Raw genomic sequence first — 18,613 nt, 5'->3', positions numbered from 1 at the left:
GGTCTGGTGATAATGTTCCCCTTTAAATTAGTGGTAAAAGTGCAATATAATAACACAATTTCAGAATGATTTCCTTGTTAAAATCTCACAATTCATGAGATTTTTATCTAAAATGATAATTTTTGGAGCTTGTTGGTCTAGTGGTATGATTCTTGTTTAGGGTGCGTAAGGTCCCAGGTTCAATTCCTGGACAAGCCCTTAACAGTGATTTAAAACTCTTAGCTTAATTTTCCAAACTGCACACAATGAAGGGATCAATGAAAATGTATAAAATCAAATACAGTGGTAGCTCAATTTACGAGCTCTATTTGTTTTAGGACAGAGCTTGTAACCCTTAGTTCTTTTTTGCAGGAAAATAGCCATACTTTTAAATTAGTGGTAAAAGTGCAATATACTAACCCAGTTTCAGAATGATTTCCCTGTTAAAATCTCACAATTCATGAACATTTTTGATGAAAGTTGATTTTTTTGGGGCTTGTTGGTCTAGTGGTATGATTCTCGCTTAGGGTGCGAGAGGTCCCGGGTTCAATTCACGGTGAAGCCCTAAACAGTGATTTAAAACGCTTCGCTGAATTTTCCAAACTGCACACACTCAAGGAACAATGAAAATTATAAAATCAAATACAGTGGTAGCTCAATTTACGAGCTCTAATTGTTTTAGGACAGAGCTTGTAACCCTTAGTTCTTTTTTGCATGAAAATTGCCATACATTTAAATTAGTGGTAAAAGTGCAATATACTAAGCCAGTTTCAGAATGATTTCCCTGTTAAAATCTCACAATTCATGAGATTTATATCTAAAATTATATTTTTCGGGGCTTGTTGGTCTAGTGGTATGATTCTCGCTTTGGGTGCGAGAGGTCCCGGGTTCAATTCCTGGACAAGCCCTTAGCAGTGATTTAAAACTTTTAGCTTAATTTTCCAAACTGCACACAATGAAGGGATCAATGAAAATGTATAAAATCAAATACAATGGTAGCTCAATTTACAAGCTCTAATTTTTTTAGGACAGAGCTTGTAACCCTTAGTTCTTTTTTGCAGGAAAATAGCCATACCTTTAAATAAGTGGTATAAGTGCAATATACTAACCCAGTTTCAGAATGATTTCCTGTTAAAATCTCACAATTCATGAGATTTGTATCTAAAATTATATTTTTCGGGGCTTGTTGGTCTAGTGGTATGATTCTCGCTTTGGGTGCGAGAGGTGCCGGGTTCAATTCCTGGACAAGCCCTTAACAGTGTTTTAAAACTCTTAGCTCAATTTTCCAAACTGCACACAATGAAGGGATCAATGAAAATGTATAAAATCAAATACAGTGGTAGCTCAATTTACGAGCTCTAATTGTTTTAGGACAGAGCTTGTAACACTTAGTTCATTTTTGCAGGAAAATAGCCATACCTTTAAATTAGTGGTAAACGTGCAATATACTAACCCAGTTTCAGAATGATTTCCCTGTTAAAATCTCACAATTTGTAAGACTTTTTGTTGAAACATGTTTTTGCGGTTTATGTTGGTCGAGTCGTATGATTCTCGCTTAGGGTGCAAAAGGTCCAGAGCTTGTAACCTTTAGTTCTTTTTTGCATGGAAATAGCCATACCTTTAAATTAGTGGTAAAAGTGCAATATACTAACCCAGTTTCAGAAGGATTTCCCTGTTAAAATCTCACAATTCATGAACATTTTTGATGAAACTTGTTTTTTCGGGGCTTGTTGGTCTAGTCCAGGGGTCGGCAACCTTTACCACTCAAAGAGCCATTTTGACCAGTTTCACAAATTAAAGAAAACAATGGGAGCCACAAAAACCTTTTGAAATTTAGAATGAAATAACACTGCATACAAAGTTGGTTTTTTTTGCTTTGTGCTATGTATAAACCAAGGGTCTCAGACACGCAGCCATCACCTTAATATGAAAATTGAATGTTTGTTAGCGCGGCCCGCCAGTTTTATATGAATGGCGCTTGACAGCGTCATACTTTTCAACCCTCCCGATTTTTCCGTCAGACTACGAATTTCAGGGCAACTGATGTGTGGGGGAGCAGGGTTGGGGTGGGGGCGGGGTTTGGTGGTAGCAGGGGTGTATAATGTAGCCCGGAAGAGTTAGGGCTGCATGGGATTCTGGGTATTTGTTCTGTTGTGTTTATGTTGTTTTACGGTGCAGATGTTCTCCCGAAATGTGTTTATCATTCTTGTTTGGTGTGGGTTCACAGTGTGGCGCATTATTAGTAAGAGTGTTAAAGTTTTTTATACCGCCACCGTCAGTGTAACCTGTGTGGCTGTTGACTAAGTATGCCTTGCTGTCACTTGCGTGTGCAAGTAGAAGATGCATACAACAAAGGGCTGGGCTGGCACACGCTGTTTGTACAGATTGTAGAGGGCGCTAAATGCTGTACCATCATGGCACGCCCTTATTATTATTGTTAGGGTGAAAATTGGAGAATATTAATCCCGGGAGTTTTCTGCGAGAGGTACCGAAATCCGGAAATCTCCCAGGAAAATCGGGGGGTTCAGCAAGTAAGCTGCTGAGCCGCATCAGAGTGATCAAAGAGCCGCATGCGGCTACGGCGTTGCGGGTTGCTGACCCCTGGTCTAGTCGTATGATTCTCGCTTAGGGTGCGAGAGGTCCCTGGTTCAATTCCCGGACAAGCCCTTAACAGTGCTTTTGAACCCTCAGCTCAATTTTCCAAACTGCAAACACTCAAGGGATCAATGAAAATAATTCAAAAAAATGCAGTGATACCTCAATTTTCTAGTTCTAATTGTTTTAGGACAGAGCTTGTAACCCTTAGTTCTTTTTTGCAGGAAAATATCCAAACCTTTAAATTAGTGGTAAAAGTGTATTATACTAACCTATAGCTTTAGATTGTGTTCCCTATCAACATGTCACATTTATTGAGATTTTTGCAAAATCACAAGTCAGAGCTTGTTGGTCTAGTCGTATGATTCTCGCCTGAGGTCTGGGGTTCAATTACTGAAAAAGCTCTTGTTCATTTATGCATGAAAATTGTAGTGAATCTAAATTTTTGTTAATAAAATTGCAGTTACAGGTTATCGCCCTAGATAAAATATAAACTTTTTTGAGAATTTGGTAACAATTGCCATAGGGCTTGATGGTCTATTGGTATGATTCTCGCTTAGGGTGCGAGAGGTCCCGTGTATAATTCCTGGACAAGCCCTTCACAGAGATTTAAAACTCTTAACTTAATTTTCCAAACTGCACACACTCAAGGGATCAACGAAAATGTATAAAATCAAATACAGTGGTAGCTCAATTTACAAGCTCTAATTGTTTTAGGACAGAGCTTGTAACCCTTAGTTCTTTTTTTGCAGGAAAATAGCCATACCTTTAAATTAGTGGTAAAAGTGCAATATACTAACACAGTTTCAGAATGATTTCCCTGTTAAAATCTCACAATTTGTAAGACTTTTTGTTGAAACATGTTTTTGCGGTTTATGTTGGTCGAGTCGTATGATTCTCGCTTAGGGTGCAAAAGGTCCAGAGCTTGTAACCTTTAGTTCTTTTTTGCATGAAAATAGCCATACCTTTAAATTAGTGGTAAAAGTGCAATATACCAACCCAGTTTCAGAATGATGTCCCTGTTAAAATCTCACAATTCATGAACATTTTTGATGAAACTTGATTTTTCAGGGCTTGTTGGTCTAGTCCAGGGGTCGGCAACCTTTACCACTCAAAGAGCCATTTTGACCAGTTTCACAAATTAAAGAAAACAATGGGAGCCACAAAAATCTTTTGAAATTTAGAATGAAATAACACTGCATTCAAAGTTTTTTTTTTTGCTTTGTGCTATGTATAAACCAAGGGTCTCAGACACGCAGCCATCACCTTAATATGAAAATTGAATGTTAGTGCGGCCCGCAAGTTTTATATGAATGGCGCTTGACAGCGTCATACTTGGCAGACTACAAATTTCAGGGCAACTGTTCTCTCGAACGTGCCGTGATGGTACAGCGTTTTGTGCCCACTACAACCAGCGAGCCGGCCCAACCACACGTTGTACGGGGCTTTTACTTGCTCACGTAAGTGACAGCAAGGCATACTTGGTCAACAACCACACAGGTTACACTGACGGTGGCGGTATAAAAAACTTTAACACTCTTACAAATAATGCGCCACACTGTGAACCCACACCAAACAAGAATGACAAACACATTTCGGTAGAACATCTGCACCTTAACACAACATAAACACAACAGAACAAATACCCAGAATCCCATGCAGCCCTAACTCTTCCCGGCTACATTATACACCCCCGCTACTAAACCCCGCCCACCTCAACCGACGCACGGAGGGGGGGTTGATGTGTGGGGGAGCAGGGTTGGGGTGGGGGCGGGGTTTGGTGGTAGCAGGGGTGTATAATGTAGCCCGGAAGAGTAAGGGCTGCATGGGATTCTGATTTCCCTGTTAAAATCTCACTATTCATGAGATTTTTATCTAAAATTATATTTTTTGGGGCTTGTTGGTCTAGTGGTATGATTCTCGCTTAGGGTGCGAGAGGTCCCGGGTTCAATTCCTGGACAACCCCTTAACAGGGATTTAAAACTCTTAGCTCAATTTTCCAAACTGCACACACTCAAGGGATTGATTGATTGAGACTTTTATTAGTAGGTTGCACAGTGAAGTACATATTCCGTATAATTGACACCCCAATAAGTTTTTCAACTTGTTTAAGTCGGGGTTCATATATATACTAACGTCATAATACAGTCATCACACAAGAGAATCACATTGAATTATTTACATTATTTACAATCTGGGGTCTGGAGGGGGGTGGGTTTGGTTGTTATCATCAGTCATCAACAATTGAGAACAGAGAAATGGATATTGAAACAGTGTAGGACTGACTTGGTAGGATATGGAAAGCAAGTAGTGGGCAGAGAGAGAGTGAGTGAGTGAGTGAAAACAAACTGAGAAAGTGTTACAGAAAAAACTTCAAGACACTGACGGGATTTGAGCCCAACATCTCCTATTTAACAAACAGGCACCTTGACTGACAGCTACAGCGCCTTGAACAGCATGGGATTTCAACACGATGTCTATAACCCTACACTGAATTAATGATAGCCAATTTGAGGCGATAGCATTGATTATCAGTAATTTACATTAGTTTAAACAAGCATGGCTTGAAAGTTATGTTGCAAACGTTTTTACTAGAAACTTTTTTGCAAATTTAGAGAAGGACATGGGCTGTACAAGAAAACCCTCAAACCCTCGTGCTCGCGTCAAGATTTCGTCCCTGGGTGGGCTTGAACCACCATCCTCTCAGTTAACAGCCGAACGTGCTGACCGATTGTCATTGTCTTTGGATGGGCGTAACTAGAAGTATACTGATTCAGCCTTCGGTGAGTCCAATATGCCCTTTGGGTGGAATGCCTGCGTCTTGCGGTTTTCACAAACATTGCTTTCGTCCCTTATGAATATTAGTTAAAATGTAATAAAAGCAACAGAATGCATTGGCCGGGAATCGGACCCGGGTCTCCCGCGTGGCAGGCGAGAATTCTACCATTGAACCACCAATGCCTGTGGAGTAAAAGAGATTTATGAACTCGGTGAAGAGGAAGAACGTTTGAAATGCGGGCTGCGACGGACCAAACATGCTACACTGAATTAATGATAGCCAAAATGAGGCGATAGCATTGATTATCAGTAATTTACATTAGTTGAACAAGAATGGCTTGAAAGTTATGTTGCAAACGTGGCACACGTTTTAACTAGAAACTTTTTTGCAAATTTAGAGAAGGACATGGGCTGTACAAGAAAACCCTCAAACCCCCGTGCTCGAGTCAAGATTTCGTCCCTGGGTGGGCTTGAACCACCATCCTCTCAGTTAACAGCCGAACGCGCTGACCGATTGTCATTGTCTTTGGATGGGCGTAACTAGAAGTACACTGATTCAGCCTTCGGTGAGTCCAATATGCCCTTTGGGTGGAATGCCTGCGTCTTGCGGTTGTCACAAACATTGCTTTTGTCCCTTATGAATATTAGTTAAAATGTAATAAAAGCAACAGAATGCATTGGCCGGGAATCGGACCCGGGTCTCCCGCGTGAATTCTACCATTGAACCACCAATGCCTGTGGAGTAAAAGAGATTTATGAACTCGGTAAAGAGGAAGAACGTTTGAAATGCGGGCTGCGACGGACCAAACATGCTACACTGATTTAATGATAGCCAATATGAGGCGATAGCATTGATTATCAGTAATTTACATTAGTTTAAACAAGAATGGCTTGAAAGTTATGTTGCAAACGTGGCACACGTTTTAACTAGAAACTTTTTTGCAAATTTAGAGAAGGACATGGGCTGTACAAGAAAACCCTCAAACACCTGTGCTCGAGTCAAGATTTCGTCCCTGGGTGGGCTTGAACCACCATCCTCTCAGTTAACAGCCGAACACGCTGACCGATTGCGCCACAGAGACTTACTGGTTTACATGATTAATTACTCCCCAAAAAATTATAAAATCTCATGTTACGATGTCCCGATGTCATTGTCTTTGGATTAGCGTAACTAGAAGTACACTGCTTCAGACTACGGCGAGTCCAATATGCCTTTTGGGTGGAATGCCTGCGTCTTGCGGTTGTCACAAACATTGCTTTTGTCCCTTATGAATATTAGTTAAAATGTAATAAAAGCAACAGTATGCATTGGCCGGGAATCGGACCCAGGTCTCCGCGTGGCAGGCGAGAATTCTACCACTGAACCACCAATGCCTGTGGAGTAAAAGAGGTTTCTGAACTCGGTTAAGAGGAAGAACGTTTGAAATGCGGGCTGCGACAGACAAAACATGCTACAAAGTAGAACCCATTCTACGTGCACAAGGGATTTAACAACATCCACAAAAGGCAAGAAATGCAATGCAGCTAATAACAGCAATAAGACTAGCGAGCACCATGTTTTCCATTGGCCGAAAATCAACTTGTAAGTTTTGATAAAGGTCTACAACTTGCAGCAGTTTCCATGGTGTAGTGGTTATCACATTCGCCTCACATGCGAACGGTCCCCTGTTTGAAACAGGGTGGAAACAAGGTCTTTTTCCTTTCCTTCTTACCTTTATAAATAAGCAAGGAAATAAATGATAGCAAGGTCCTGTGTTTCATCATAAAGTAGTTTGCAACATAGCTGACCACCTCATGTACAGCCGAGCACACACGACACAAAATTTAGAGGGTTCTCATATAGGCAGACCTCAGGCTTCAACATCATGAATGCTGGGTTCCATGAAAATGTCACGCACAAACCTGTGAAATTTCTCATTCATTCAAGTCACTGTATTCTCAGGGCTTTCAATGGATTGCAACTGTACTGTTTAGATTGACTTATAAGATGTTTAACCTCTCTTTTAGCAGGAATCATAGGTGTAATTCCCAAAGAGTTAGAGAAGACAGCTGCAGTCTGAATGAGTGTTGGCCTTGCTTTCAAATTAAGAACCAGTCAAATAGTCACCTGAAACCTAAATCATAGCAGAGGATGGTTTCGATCCATTGACCTCTGGGTTATGGGCCCAGCACGCTTCCGCTGCGCCACTCTGCTGTCTTAAACTACAAGAAGCTTACTCTGGTGAATATCCAGACAAACTACTTGTAACAAAGTGATTTGGAACCCATCTGAAGTAGTGTTTCTTTCTGAGTCCTGGTTCAATCCACATTTAAAGTGGCATTTTTTTTAAGAAAACATTGCAGTAAACATCAAACTCTGTGGATCCATTGGGATTTTATTCAAAATGAATAGAATTTGGCTTGCATTCATGTGGTTTGAAAACAAACTGAGAAAGTGTTACAGAAAAAACATCAAGACACTGACGGGATTTGAGCCCAACATCTCCTATTTAACAAACAGGAACCTTGACTGACAGCTACAGCGCCTGGAACAGCATGGGATTTCAACACGATGTCTATAACCCTACACTGAATTAATGATAGCCCATTTGAGGCGATAGCATTGATTATCAGTAATTTACATTAGTTTAAACAAGCATGGCTTGAAAGTTATGTTGCAAACGTTTTTACTAGACACTTTTTTGCAAATTTAAGAGAGAGAGAGAGAGAGAGAGAGAGAGAGAGAGAGATAGAGAGAGAGAGAGATCAGAAGGCATAAGAAAAAGTATCTACATTTGATTATTTACATTTGATTATTAACAATGAAATAGTTAAAGACTTGCTTCAACAACACTACTTTGCAACAAAGAAATGCTATAAACAAAAAGCTGCTACATGCGTCTTGTCATTTTATCTGCAGTGTTTACAATTAAAACTGACTTCTTTTCAACATCATAAATGTATCACTTTCGTTAAAAAGCTCCATTTGGGCTTGATTTAAAAGCCGGATAAAAGTTGTAAAAATGGCAAAAAAAACAAACAAGCAAAGCGAATTGAAATATGACAGTTTTCTTGAAAATGTTTTGATTGGATAGTTTTCTTCTTCATGGTTGAGCTACACAAGTGCTGGTGCGGCCTACGCCACCTTGTGGTTGTCTTGCCCAACTGTTGAAGAAAAACATCTAAGTACTACAACTAACATTTGATGCAATAAATCAAAGTCCCTTTATTTTGCATACTGAGAGACAATATCAATAATTGTATGATGGAAACTCCTCATGAACGCTACTTCCGCTTCCTAGTCTAGCAACACAACGCCATCAAGTGCTTGATTGGCGTAAACATTGAAGTAACAACAATACTATAGTTTAAGTATTTCAAACAATAAATCAAAGCAAAATTCTTTCTTTAATCTACTAATATGAGTTGTAATGATCAGTTTATTCTCCAGAGGAGTCAATGTGTCAAGCATAATAACATCACATCCTGTATGCCATATCAAAATAAAGACAACACCACAGTAAGAGACAAAATAAAGACTTGATGACCGCTAAATGCAAACTGCTATTGGTCAGAATTTGAGGCGCGGGAAACAGTGGTGGTCTCTCTTCCGCTGTAAATAAAGATGGAAGGAAGGAGTTTGCTTATTTATCACAGTGGTGTATTGTGAAAGTGGGCTCCTTACTACGGAATCATGTCTTTCTCAGTACCGGAGACAACCAAGTGTATGTCTTTAACTCCCAGGACAGAAATCTGAAGGCCACTATTAGATGATACACACACCATTTGGCATTTTTTTCCGCATGTAGCGACAAACTGCTTCTCTCCGCCTCTTCCCTTTTCAAGGTTGGGAAAAGACTTTTCTTGCTTCATTTGTTTTGTGGTGGTAGAAGATGATGCCCTCTCAGTCTCTGCAGCTCATTGACAAGTCAGGTGGGAAGGCTTTTTGTCCAAAACAGTCCAGGATCCTTTACATGCTTTTTTTGTCCCAACTGAAGCACGCCCAAATAGCCAGGACCAGGTCAAAGATTTTTTCTAAAAAGGGCCTTTTCTTTTCTCCCCCCTCCCCCATTCCCGAGGCGGCGTTTAACGGTAAGGGGGAGAAACTTTTTTTTTGTTTTTGTTTTTTACCTCAGAAAAACACGAAAAAAGATTGTTATCATTACCGATTTTAACATGGAAGAAAAGCTGGACTCAAGTTGTGCACGAAAACTTTTTTTCTGTCACCGAGCGTAAAGTCGGCAAAGTTGTTGGAGCCCCCCCCCCCCTACCACATTTTTCGAAAACTTTTCTTTTTTTTTGGGCGGTTGAAGTTTTGTACAAATATTAAAAAAGAAGAGGAAAGAATGGCGAAGGACAGTTGTAAGGGGGGACCCCGGACCAAAGAGGAAAGGGGACCGTCGCGGGGGGGCCAACTTTTCTCACATTTGTTTTTTTTTCCAAACTCCTTCCATCAACCCCAACCCGGGATTGAACGGGCCGAAGGATACTTCCTGGTTTCGACGAGAGGAAGCAAGTCGGCTGCAAAGAAAATGCAAATTAAAGCTTTTACATTGAAAACCCCGTCGCCGAAATGTTTTTCCGGAAAAAGATAAAGGAAAGAAGAAAGCGTCCTTTTGCAATGAAGTTTAGGATGAAATAGGCTGGCATCATCATTACCACTTGTGGTCCCCTCCAAGGTTTCTTCCATTCCAAATATCCACCGCGCCCAGCAAAAGCCTTCCATCTTTTCAGGACCAAAGCCTTGAAAACAACTCACATCTCTTTTTGGCATCTTACACACGTGACTTACACACAACATGTATCACGTGACTTACACACAACATGTATCACGTGACTTACACACAACATGTATCACGTGACTTACACACAACATGTATCACGTGACTGACACACAACATGTATCACGTGACTTACACACAACATGTACCACGTGACTTACACACAACATGTATCACGTGACTTACACACAACATGTATCACGTGACTTACACACAACATGTATCAGGTGACTTACACACAACATGTATCACGTGACTTACACACAACATGTATCACGTGACTTACACACAACATGTATCAGGTGACTTACACACAACATGTATCACGTGACTTACACACAACATGTATCACGTGACTTACACACAACATGTATCACGTGACTTACACACAACATGTATCACGTGACTGACACACAACATGTATCACGTGACTTACACACAACATGTACCACGTGACTTACACACAACATGTATCACGTGACTTACACACAACATGTATCACGTGACTTACACACAACATGTATCAGGTGACTTACACACAACATGTATCACGTGACTTACACACAACATGTATCACGTGACTTACACACAACATGTATCAGGTGACTTACACACAACATGTATCAGGTGACTTACACACAACATGTATCACGTGACTTACACACAACATGTATCACGTGACTTACACACAACATGTACCACGTGACTTACACACAACATGTATCACGTGACTTACACACAACATGTATCACGTGACTTACACACAACATGTACCACGTGACTTACACACAACATGTATCACGTGACTTACACACAACATGTATCACGTGACTTACACACAACATGTATCACGTGACTTACACACAACATGTATCACGTGACTTACACACAACATGTATCACGTGACTTACACACAACATGTATCACGTGACTTACACACAACATGTATCATGTGACTTACACACAACATGTATCACGTGACTTACACACAACATGTATCACGTGACTTACACACAACATGTATCACGTGACTTACACACATGTATCACGTGACTTACACACAACATGTATCACGTGACTTACACACAACATGTACCACGTGACTTACACACAACATGTATCACGTGACTTACACACAACATGTATCACGTGACTTACACACAACATGTATCACGTGACTTACACACAACATGTATCACGTGACTTACACACAACATGTATCACGTGACTTACACACAACATGTATCACGTGACTTACACACAACATGTATCACGTGACTTACACACAACATGTATCACGTGACTTACACACAACATGTATCACGTGACTTACACACAACATGTATCACGTGACTTACACACAACATGTATCACGTGACTTACACACAACATGTATCACGTGACTTACACACAACATGTATCACGTGACTTACACACAACATGTACCACGTGACTTACACACAACATGTATCACGTGACTTACACACAACATGTATCACGTGACTTACACACAACATGTATCACGTGACTTACACACAACATGTATCACGTGACTTACACACAACATGTATCACGTGACTTACACACAACATGTATCATGTGACTTACACACAACATGTATCACGTGACTTACACACAACATGTATCACGTGACTTACACACAACATGTATCACGTGACTTACACACAACATGTATCACGTGACTTACACACATGTATCACGTGACTTACACACAACATGTATCACGTGACTTACACACAACATGTATCACGTGACTTACACACAACATGTATCACGTGACTTACACACAACATGTATCACGTGACTTACACACAACATGTATCACGTGACTTACACACAACATGTATCACGTGACTTACACACAACATGTATCACGTGACTTACACACAACATGTATCACGTGACTTACACACAACATGTATCACGTGACTTACACACAACATGTATCACGTGACTTACACACAACATGTATCACGTGACTTACACACAACATGTATCACGTGACTTACACACAACATGTATCACGTGACTTACACACAACATGTATCACGTGACTTACACACAACATGTATCACGTGACTTACACACAACATGTACCACGTGACTTACACACAACATGTATCACGTGACTTACACACAACATGTATCACGTGACTTACACACAACATGTATCACGTGACTTACACACAACATGTATCACGTGACTTACACACAACATGTATCACGTGACTTACATACAACATGTATCACGTGACTTACACACATGTATCACGTGACTTACACACAACATGTATCACGTGACTTACACACAACATGTATCACGTGACTTACACACAACATGTATCACGTGACTTACACACAACATGTATCACGTGACTTACACACAACATGTATCACGTGACTTACACACAACATGTATCACGTGACTTACACACAACATGTATCACGTGACTTACACACAACATGTATCACGTGACTTACACACAACATGTATCAGGTGACTTACACACAACATGTATCACGTGACTTACACACAACATGTATCACGTGACTTACACACAACATGTATCACGTGACTTACACACAACATGTATCACGTGACTTACACACAACATGTATCACGTGACTTACACACAACATGTATCATGTGACTTACACACAACATGTATCACGTGACTTACACACAACATGTATCACGTGACTTACACACAACATGTATCACGTGACTTACACACATGTATCACGTGACTTACACACAACATGTATCACGTGACTTACACACAACATGTATCACGTGACTTACACACAACATGTATCACGTGACTTACACACAACATGTATCAGGTGACTTACACACAACATGTATCACGTGACTTACACACAACATGTATCACGTGACTTACACACAACATGTATCACGTGACTTACACACAACATGTACCACGTGACTTACACACAACATGTATCACGTGACTTACACACAACATGTATCACGTGACTTACACACAACATGTACCACGTGACTTACACACAACATGTATCACGTGACTTACACACAACATGTATCACGTGACTTACACACAACATGTATCACGTGACTTACACACAACATGTATCACGTGACTTACACACAACATGTATCACGTGACTTACACACAACATGTATCACGTGACTTACACACAACATGTATCACGTGACTTACACACAACATGTATCACGTGACTTACACACAACATGTATCACGTGACTTACACACAACATGTATCACGTGACTTACACACAACATGTATCATGTGACTTACACACAACATGTATCACGTGACTTACACACAACATGTATCACGTGACTTACACACAACATGTATCACGTGACTTACACACAACATGTACCACGTGACTTACACACAACATGTATCACGTGACTTACACACAACATGTATCACGTGACTTACACACAACATGTATCACGTGACTTACACACAACATGTATCACGTGACTTACACACATGTATCACGTGACTTACACACAACATGTATCACGTGACTTACACACAACATGTATCATGTGACTTACACACAACATGTATCACGTGACTTACATACAACATGTATCACGTGACTTACACACATGTATCACGTGACTTACACACAACATGTATCACGTGACTTACACACAACATGTATCACGTGACTTACACACAACATGTATCACGTGACTTACACACATGTATCACGTGACTTACACACAACATGTATCACGTGACTTACACACAACATGTATCATGTGACTTACACACAACATGTATCACGTGACTTACATACAACATGTATCACGTGACTTACACACATGTATCACGTGACTTACACACAACATGTATCACGTGACTTACACACAACATGTATCACGTGACTTACACACAACATGTATCACGTGACTTACACACAACATGTATCACGTGACTTACACACAACATGTATCACGTGACTTACACACAACATGTATCACGTGACTTACACACAACATGTATCACGTGACTTACACACAACATGTATCACGTGACTTACACACAACATGTATCACGTGACTTACACACAACATGTATCACGTGACTTACACACAACATGTATCACGTGACTTACACACAACATGTATCACGTGACTTACACACAACATGTATCACGTGACTTACACACAACATGTATCATGTGACTTACACACAACATGTATCACGTGACTTACACACAACATGTATCACGTGACTTACACACAACATGTATCACGTGACTTACACACATGTATCACGTGACTTACACACAACATGTATCACGTGACTTACACACAACATGTATCACGTGACTTACACACAACATGTATCACGTGACTTACACACAACATGTATCAGGTGACTTACACACAACATGTATCACGTGACTTACACACAACATGTATCACGTGACTTACACACAACATGTATCACGTGACTTACACACAACATGTACCACGTGACTTACACACAACATGTATCACGTGACTTACACACAACATGTATCACGTGACTTACACACAACATGTACCACGTGACTTACACACAACATGTATCACGTGACTTACACACAACATGTATCACGTGACTTACACACAACATGTATCACGTGACTTACACACAACATGTATCACGTGACTTACACACAACATGTATCACGTGACTTACACACAACATGTATCACGTGACTTACACACAACATGTATCACGTGACTTACACACAACATGTATCACGTGACTTACACACATGTATCACGTGACTTACACACAACATGTATCACGTGACTTACACACAACATGTATCACGTGACTTACACACAACATGTATCACGTGACTTACACACAACATGTATCACGTGACTTACACACAACATGTATCACATGACTTACACACAACATGTATCACGTGACTTACACACAACATGTATCACGTGACTTACACACAACATGTATCACGTGACTTACACACAACATGTATCACGTGACTTACACACAACATGTATCACGTGACTTACACACAACATGTATCACGTGACTTGGTGGGACCTGATATTCAGCTGGGAATGATTAATATAGTAAATAAACACAAGACGTGTATAACTATTAGCCACAAGACGATCAGGTTCGTATTTAATATGCCACAAATTAATCCCGCATAACAAACACCTCCCCCCTCCCGTCCATATAACCCGCCAATACAAAACCATACACCCGCACAAAACACTCAATCCCACAGCCCAAAGTACCATGCACTTTCCCGAAGTTCATACAACACATATATTTCCCCAAAGTCCCCAAAGTTACGTCCGTGACATGCACATAGAGGCATGCACGTACGGGCAAGCGATCAAATGTTTGGAAGCCGCAGCTGCGTACTCACGGTACCGCGTCTGCGCATCCAACTCAAAGTCCTCCTGGAAAAAGAGTCTGTTGTGCCGGTTCTCCACAGGCCAATGGAAAGTCCACAAAAAAGGTAAAAAATGAGGATTCTTCCAAGAAGTGGCTCCGTAGCAAAAACGCTGGGTCTGACAGGTGCTCCTATGGTTTATGACGTCAATTTCCGCTTCCGCCCGGTCTGATAGCACCGGATGCCTTTTATATCCCCACATATTTTTAAGTTACATTTTTAATATTAACATTATTATTTGATACGCCTGTAACAGTTTATAACAAGTAAATGGATGACATAATAAGTATATATATATATATATATATATATATATATATATATATATATATATATATATATATATATATATATATATATATATATATATATATATATATATATATTTATTTATTTTCCCAGCTGAGCACAAGTTAACTGTGACTGGCAATATTCATTATATATATACGCCTCGATGGACCCCTATGGCCATTACAAGCATCCAAGAAAAGGAAAGTGAACTGTGAAATTTGACACGGTAAGCCAAACATTGACTGGATGCTTGATCCAAGCCACTTAACCGCAGTGACCATCATGAAAGATAAAGATGGTACATTCCAACATGATAGGACCTGCCGCTATGAATATTACTGAGTTACCTGTTACATCTCAGGGCAACAGGTGTGTACTTGTGGTTAGGGACTACTTTACACGCTATGTCAACCTTTTCCAGCGTGCCTTTACAGTAGCAACATGTATGTTTGAGGACTATATCAGACAACATGGGTTGCCAGAGTGTAGTCACACAGACCAGGTAGACAATTTGAGTCAGACCTTGTAAAACACTTTGTAAAACCTTGCTGGAACAGTTACCTCTACTGCCCCCCAGTGGCCGTTGGAAAGGATGCATACATTTAGTGTTGCAGTTTTGTCTTGTCCTTTGTGTCCCAGATGAAGTGGTTAGTGGCTCGGGGGAGGATAGGCGGGGCATTAGCTCAGCAACATTCTTCTTTTCTTTTCTTTGTCACAAGAACTTTGCTGACAAAGTGCAAGTGTTTGTGGGCGTTACTGTACATGTTGGTATTGATCACACCACCCAGTAAATACAGAGGAAGTTTTCAAGATCATTAAATGATTTTGACTATCATTTTGTGAACAATATAAACATATATGAACACAACAATGTAAGACATTGAGTCTATAAAATCTGCTACACCTCCCTGATACCGAAGTACATGTCAAACTACTTCCTTAACGTAAATGACCGCCATAACCACAACACCAGGGGGAGCTCCACTAACCACGTTAAACCCAGATTCCGAACTAACAAAGGTCTTAACTCATTCTCTTTCTATGCCACATCAATGTGGAATGTGCTCCCAACAGGTATAAAAGAAAGGGCATCTCTATCCTCCTTCAAAACCGCACTAAAAGTTCACCTCCAGGCAACTTCAACCCTAAACTAACACCCTCCCCGGATTGTTAATAATCAAATGTAAACAATCAAATGCAGATACTTTTTCTTATGCCTTCTATTCTCTCTCTCTCTCTCTCTCTCTCTCTCTCTCTCTCTCTCTCTCTCTCTCTCTCCACTACTTGCTGTCCATATCCTACCAAGTCAGACCTATATGTTTCAATATCCATTTCTCTGTTCTCAATTGTTGATGATTGATGATAACAACCAAACTCAACCCCCCCCCCCCCCGCCCCCTCCACACCCCAGATTGTAAATAATGTAAATAATTCAATGTGATTATCTTGTGTGATGACTGTATTATGATGATAGTATATATCTGATAGTATATATCTGTATCATGAATCAATTTAAGTGGACCCCGACTTAAACAAGTTGAAAAACGTATTCGGGTGTTACCATTTAGTGGTCAATTGTACGGGATATGTACTTCACTGTGCAACCTACTAATAAAAGTCTCAATCAATCAATCAAAAAAACATAGTAACAATGTTGTGTATTTACTGGCATCGTCCTCTAGAGGTCACTGATGCGTGCTCCTTTCCAGAGTCGTGTAGAGAGAGAGTTTGGCCAACCCGGGTTCAGAGTCGGTGTCTAACAAGGTGCCCTGCAGTCACCTGAGGGGATTTGAGCAATTAGAGAGAGTATGGCCAGACAGTCTCCCAAATGATTGGTTAAAAACCCTTCACGTGACTACAGGGTGCCATGTTGGACACCAACTCCAAAACCCTGTTGGCTATACTCTCTCTATACTCTTTCTGCCCCTTTCTGGCCTCGGATGACACTCACTACGTCACATAAGGCAGTGTGAAAGTGACAGATTCGCAAAATCTGCACAATGTGCATGTCCCTTGTCTGTGTTGAAGTGAATGAATGAACTGGTATTGTGTTTTGCATATGGTGAATGTTTATATTCATGTTGGAGAAAGCAAAGCACCAGGTTAACTAGTAGCTATTTCACTCTGGGCACATAATAACATAGGGCCCTTTAGTACTGACATTTGTGTGTGGATTGGATTAGTTCTGGCAGAAGAAGAGGCAACAAAGTTGGACCTTGGTATGCAAATATGTCCACTAGATGTCACAATAGCAATTATTTGTATCTTTGTAGATGATGCTACATATGTAAAAAAAAAAACAACAACAAAAAAACACACATGTTGGTGCACCAGTCAAAGAAAATGAGCAAAGTATATAAATAACATCATGTAAATTGATTTTGATGTTATTTTTTTAGATATAGATTGAAAATGAACACCAATGACTGAAGAACATTATCACATCATTTATTCAGAAAGTATAAATAAGGACAAATAAAGGTAGAATATTATTAACAGCAACATTTAAGTGGAAAAAAACCTACAACATTATGATGTGTACATTTTCAGAATGTGCTTGTTCTATTTTTAAACAAAGAAAACAATCTGAAGTTGTCTTTATTTTGAAGTTATCATGCCGTGATTGTACCAGTCCGGCCTACTTGGGAGTAGATTTTTCTCCATGTGGCCCCCCATCTAAAATGACTTTGACACCCCTGGACTAAATGTTTAGCTGGATGTAAACATCTAACATACA

The 18,613-nt window shown here is 40.1% G+C and overlaps 2 protein-coding genes and 3 non-coding genes across 5 annotated transcripts in view; all 5 read left to right on the top strand.

Annotated features, from left to right (window-relative positions):
* Positions 1–18,613, top strand: part of LOC140680201 (uncharacterized) — a 194,826-nt gene that overhangs the window by 109,673 nt on the left and 66,540 nt on the right. The gene's annotated exons all lie outside the window — the stretch shown is intronic.
* LOC133570631 (uncharacterized) overlaps positions 1–18,613 on the top strand; it is a 682,377-nt gene that overhangs the window by 648,475 nt on the left and 15,289 nt on the right. The gene's annotated exons all lie outside the window — the stretch shown is intronic.
* On the top strand, positions 816–887 carry trnap-ugg (transfer RNA proline (anticodon UGG)). The gene has a single exon. It is a non-coding gene; the product is annotated as a tRNA-Pro (tRNA).
* trnap-ugg (transfer RNA proline (anticodon UGG)) lies at positions 1,160–1,231 on the top strand. The gene has a single exon. It is a non-coding gene; the product is annotated as a tRNA-Pro (tRNA).
* On the top strand, positions 6,968–7,040 carry trnav-cac (transfer RNA valine (anticodon CAC)). The gene has a single exon. It is a non-coding gene; the product is annotated as a tRNA-Val (tRNA).

Source organism: Nerophis lumbriciformis, linkage group LG28 (genome assembly GCF_033978685.3).
Source record: "Nerophis lumbriciformis linkage group LG28, RoL_Nlum_v2.1, whole genome shotgun sequence".
Classification (NCBI taxonomy): Eukaryota; Metazoa; Chordata; class Actinopteri; order Syngnathiformes; family Syngnathidae; genus Nerophis; species Nerophis lumbriciformis.
This window is presented reverse-complemented; position numbering and strand designations above follow the sequence as displayed.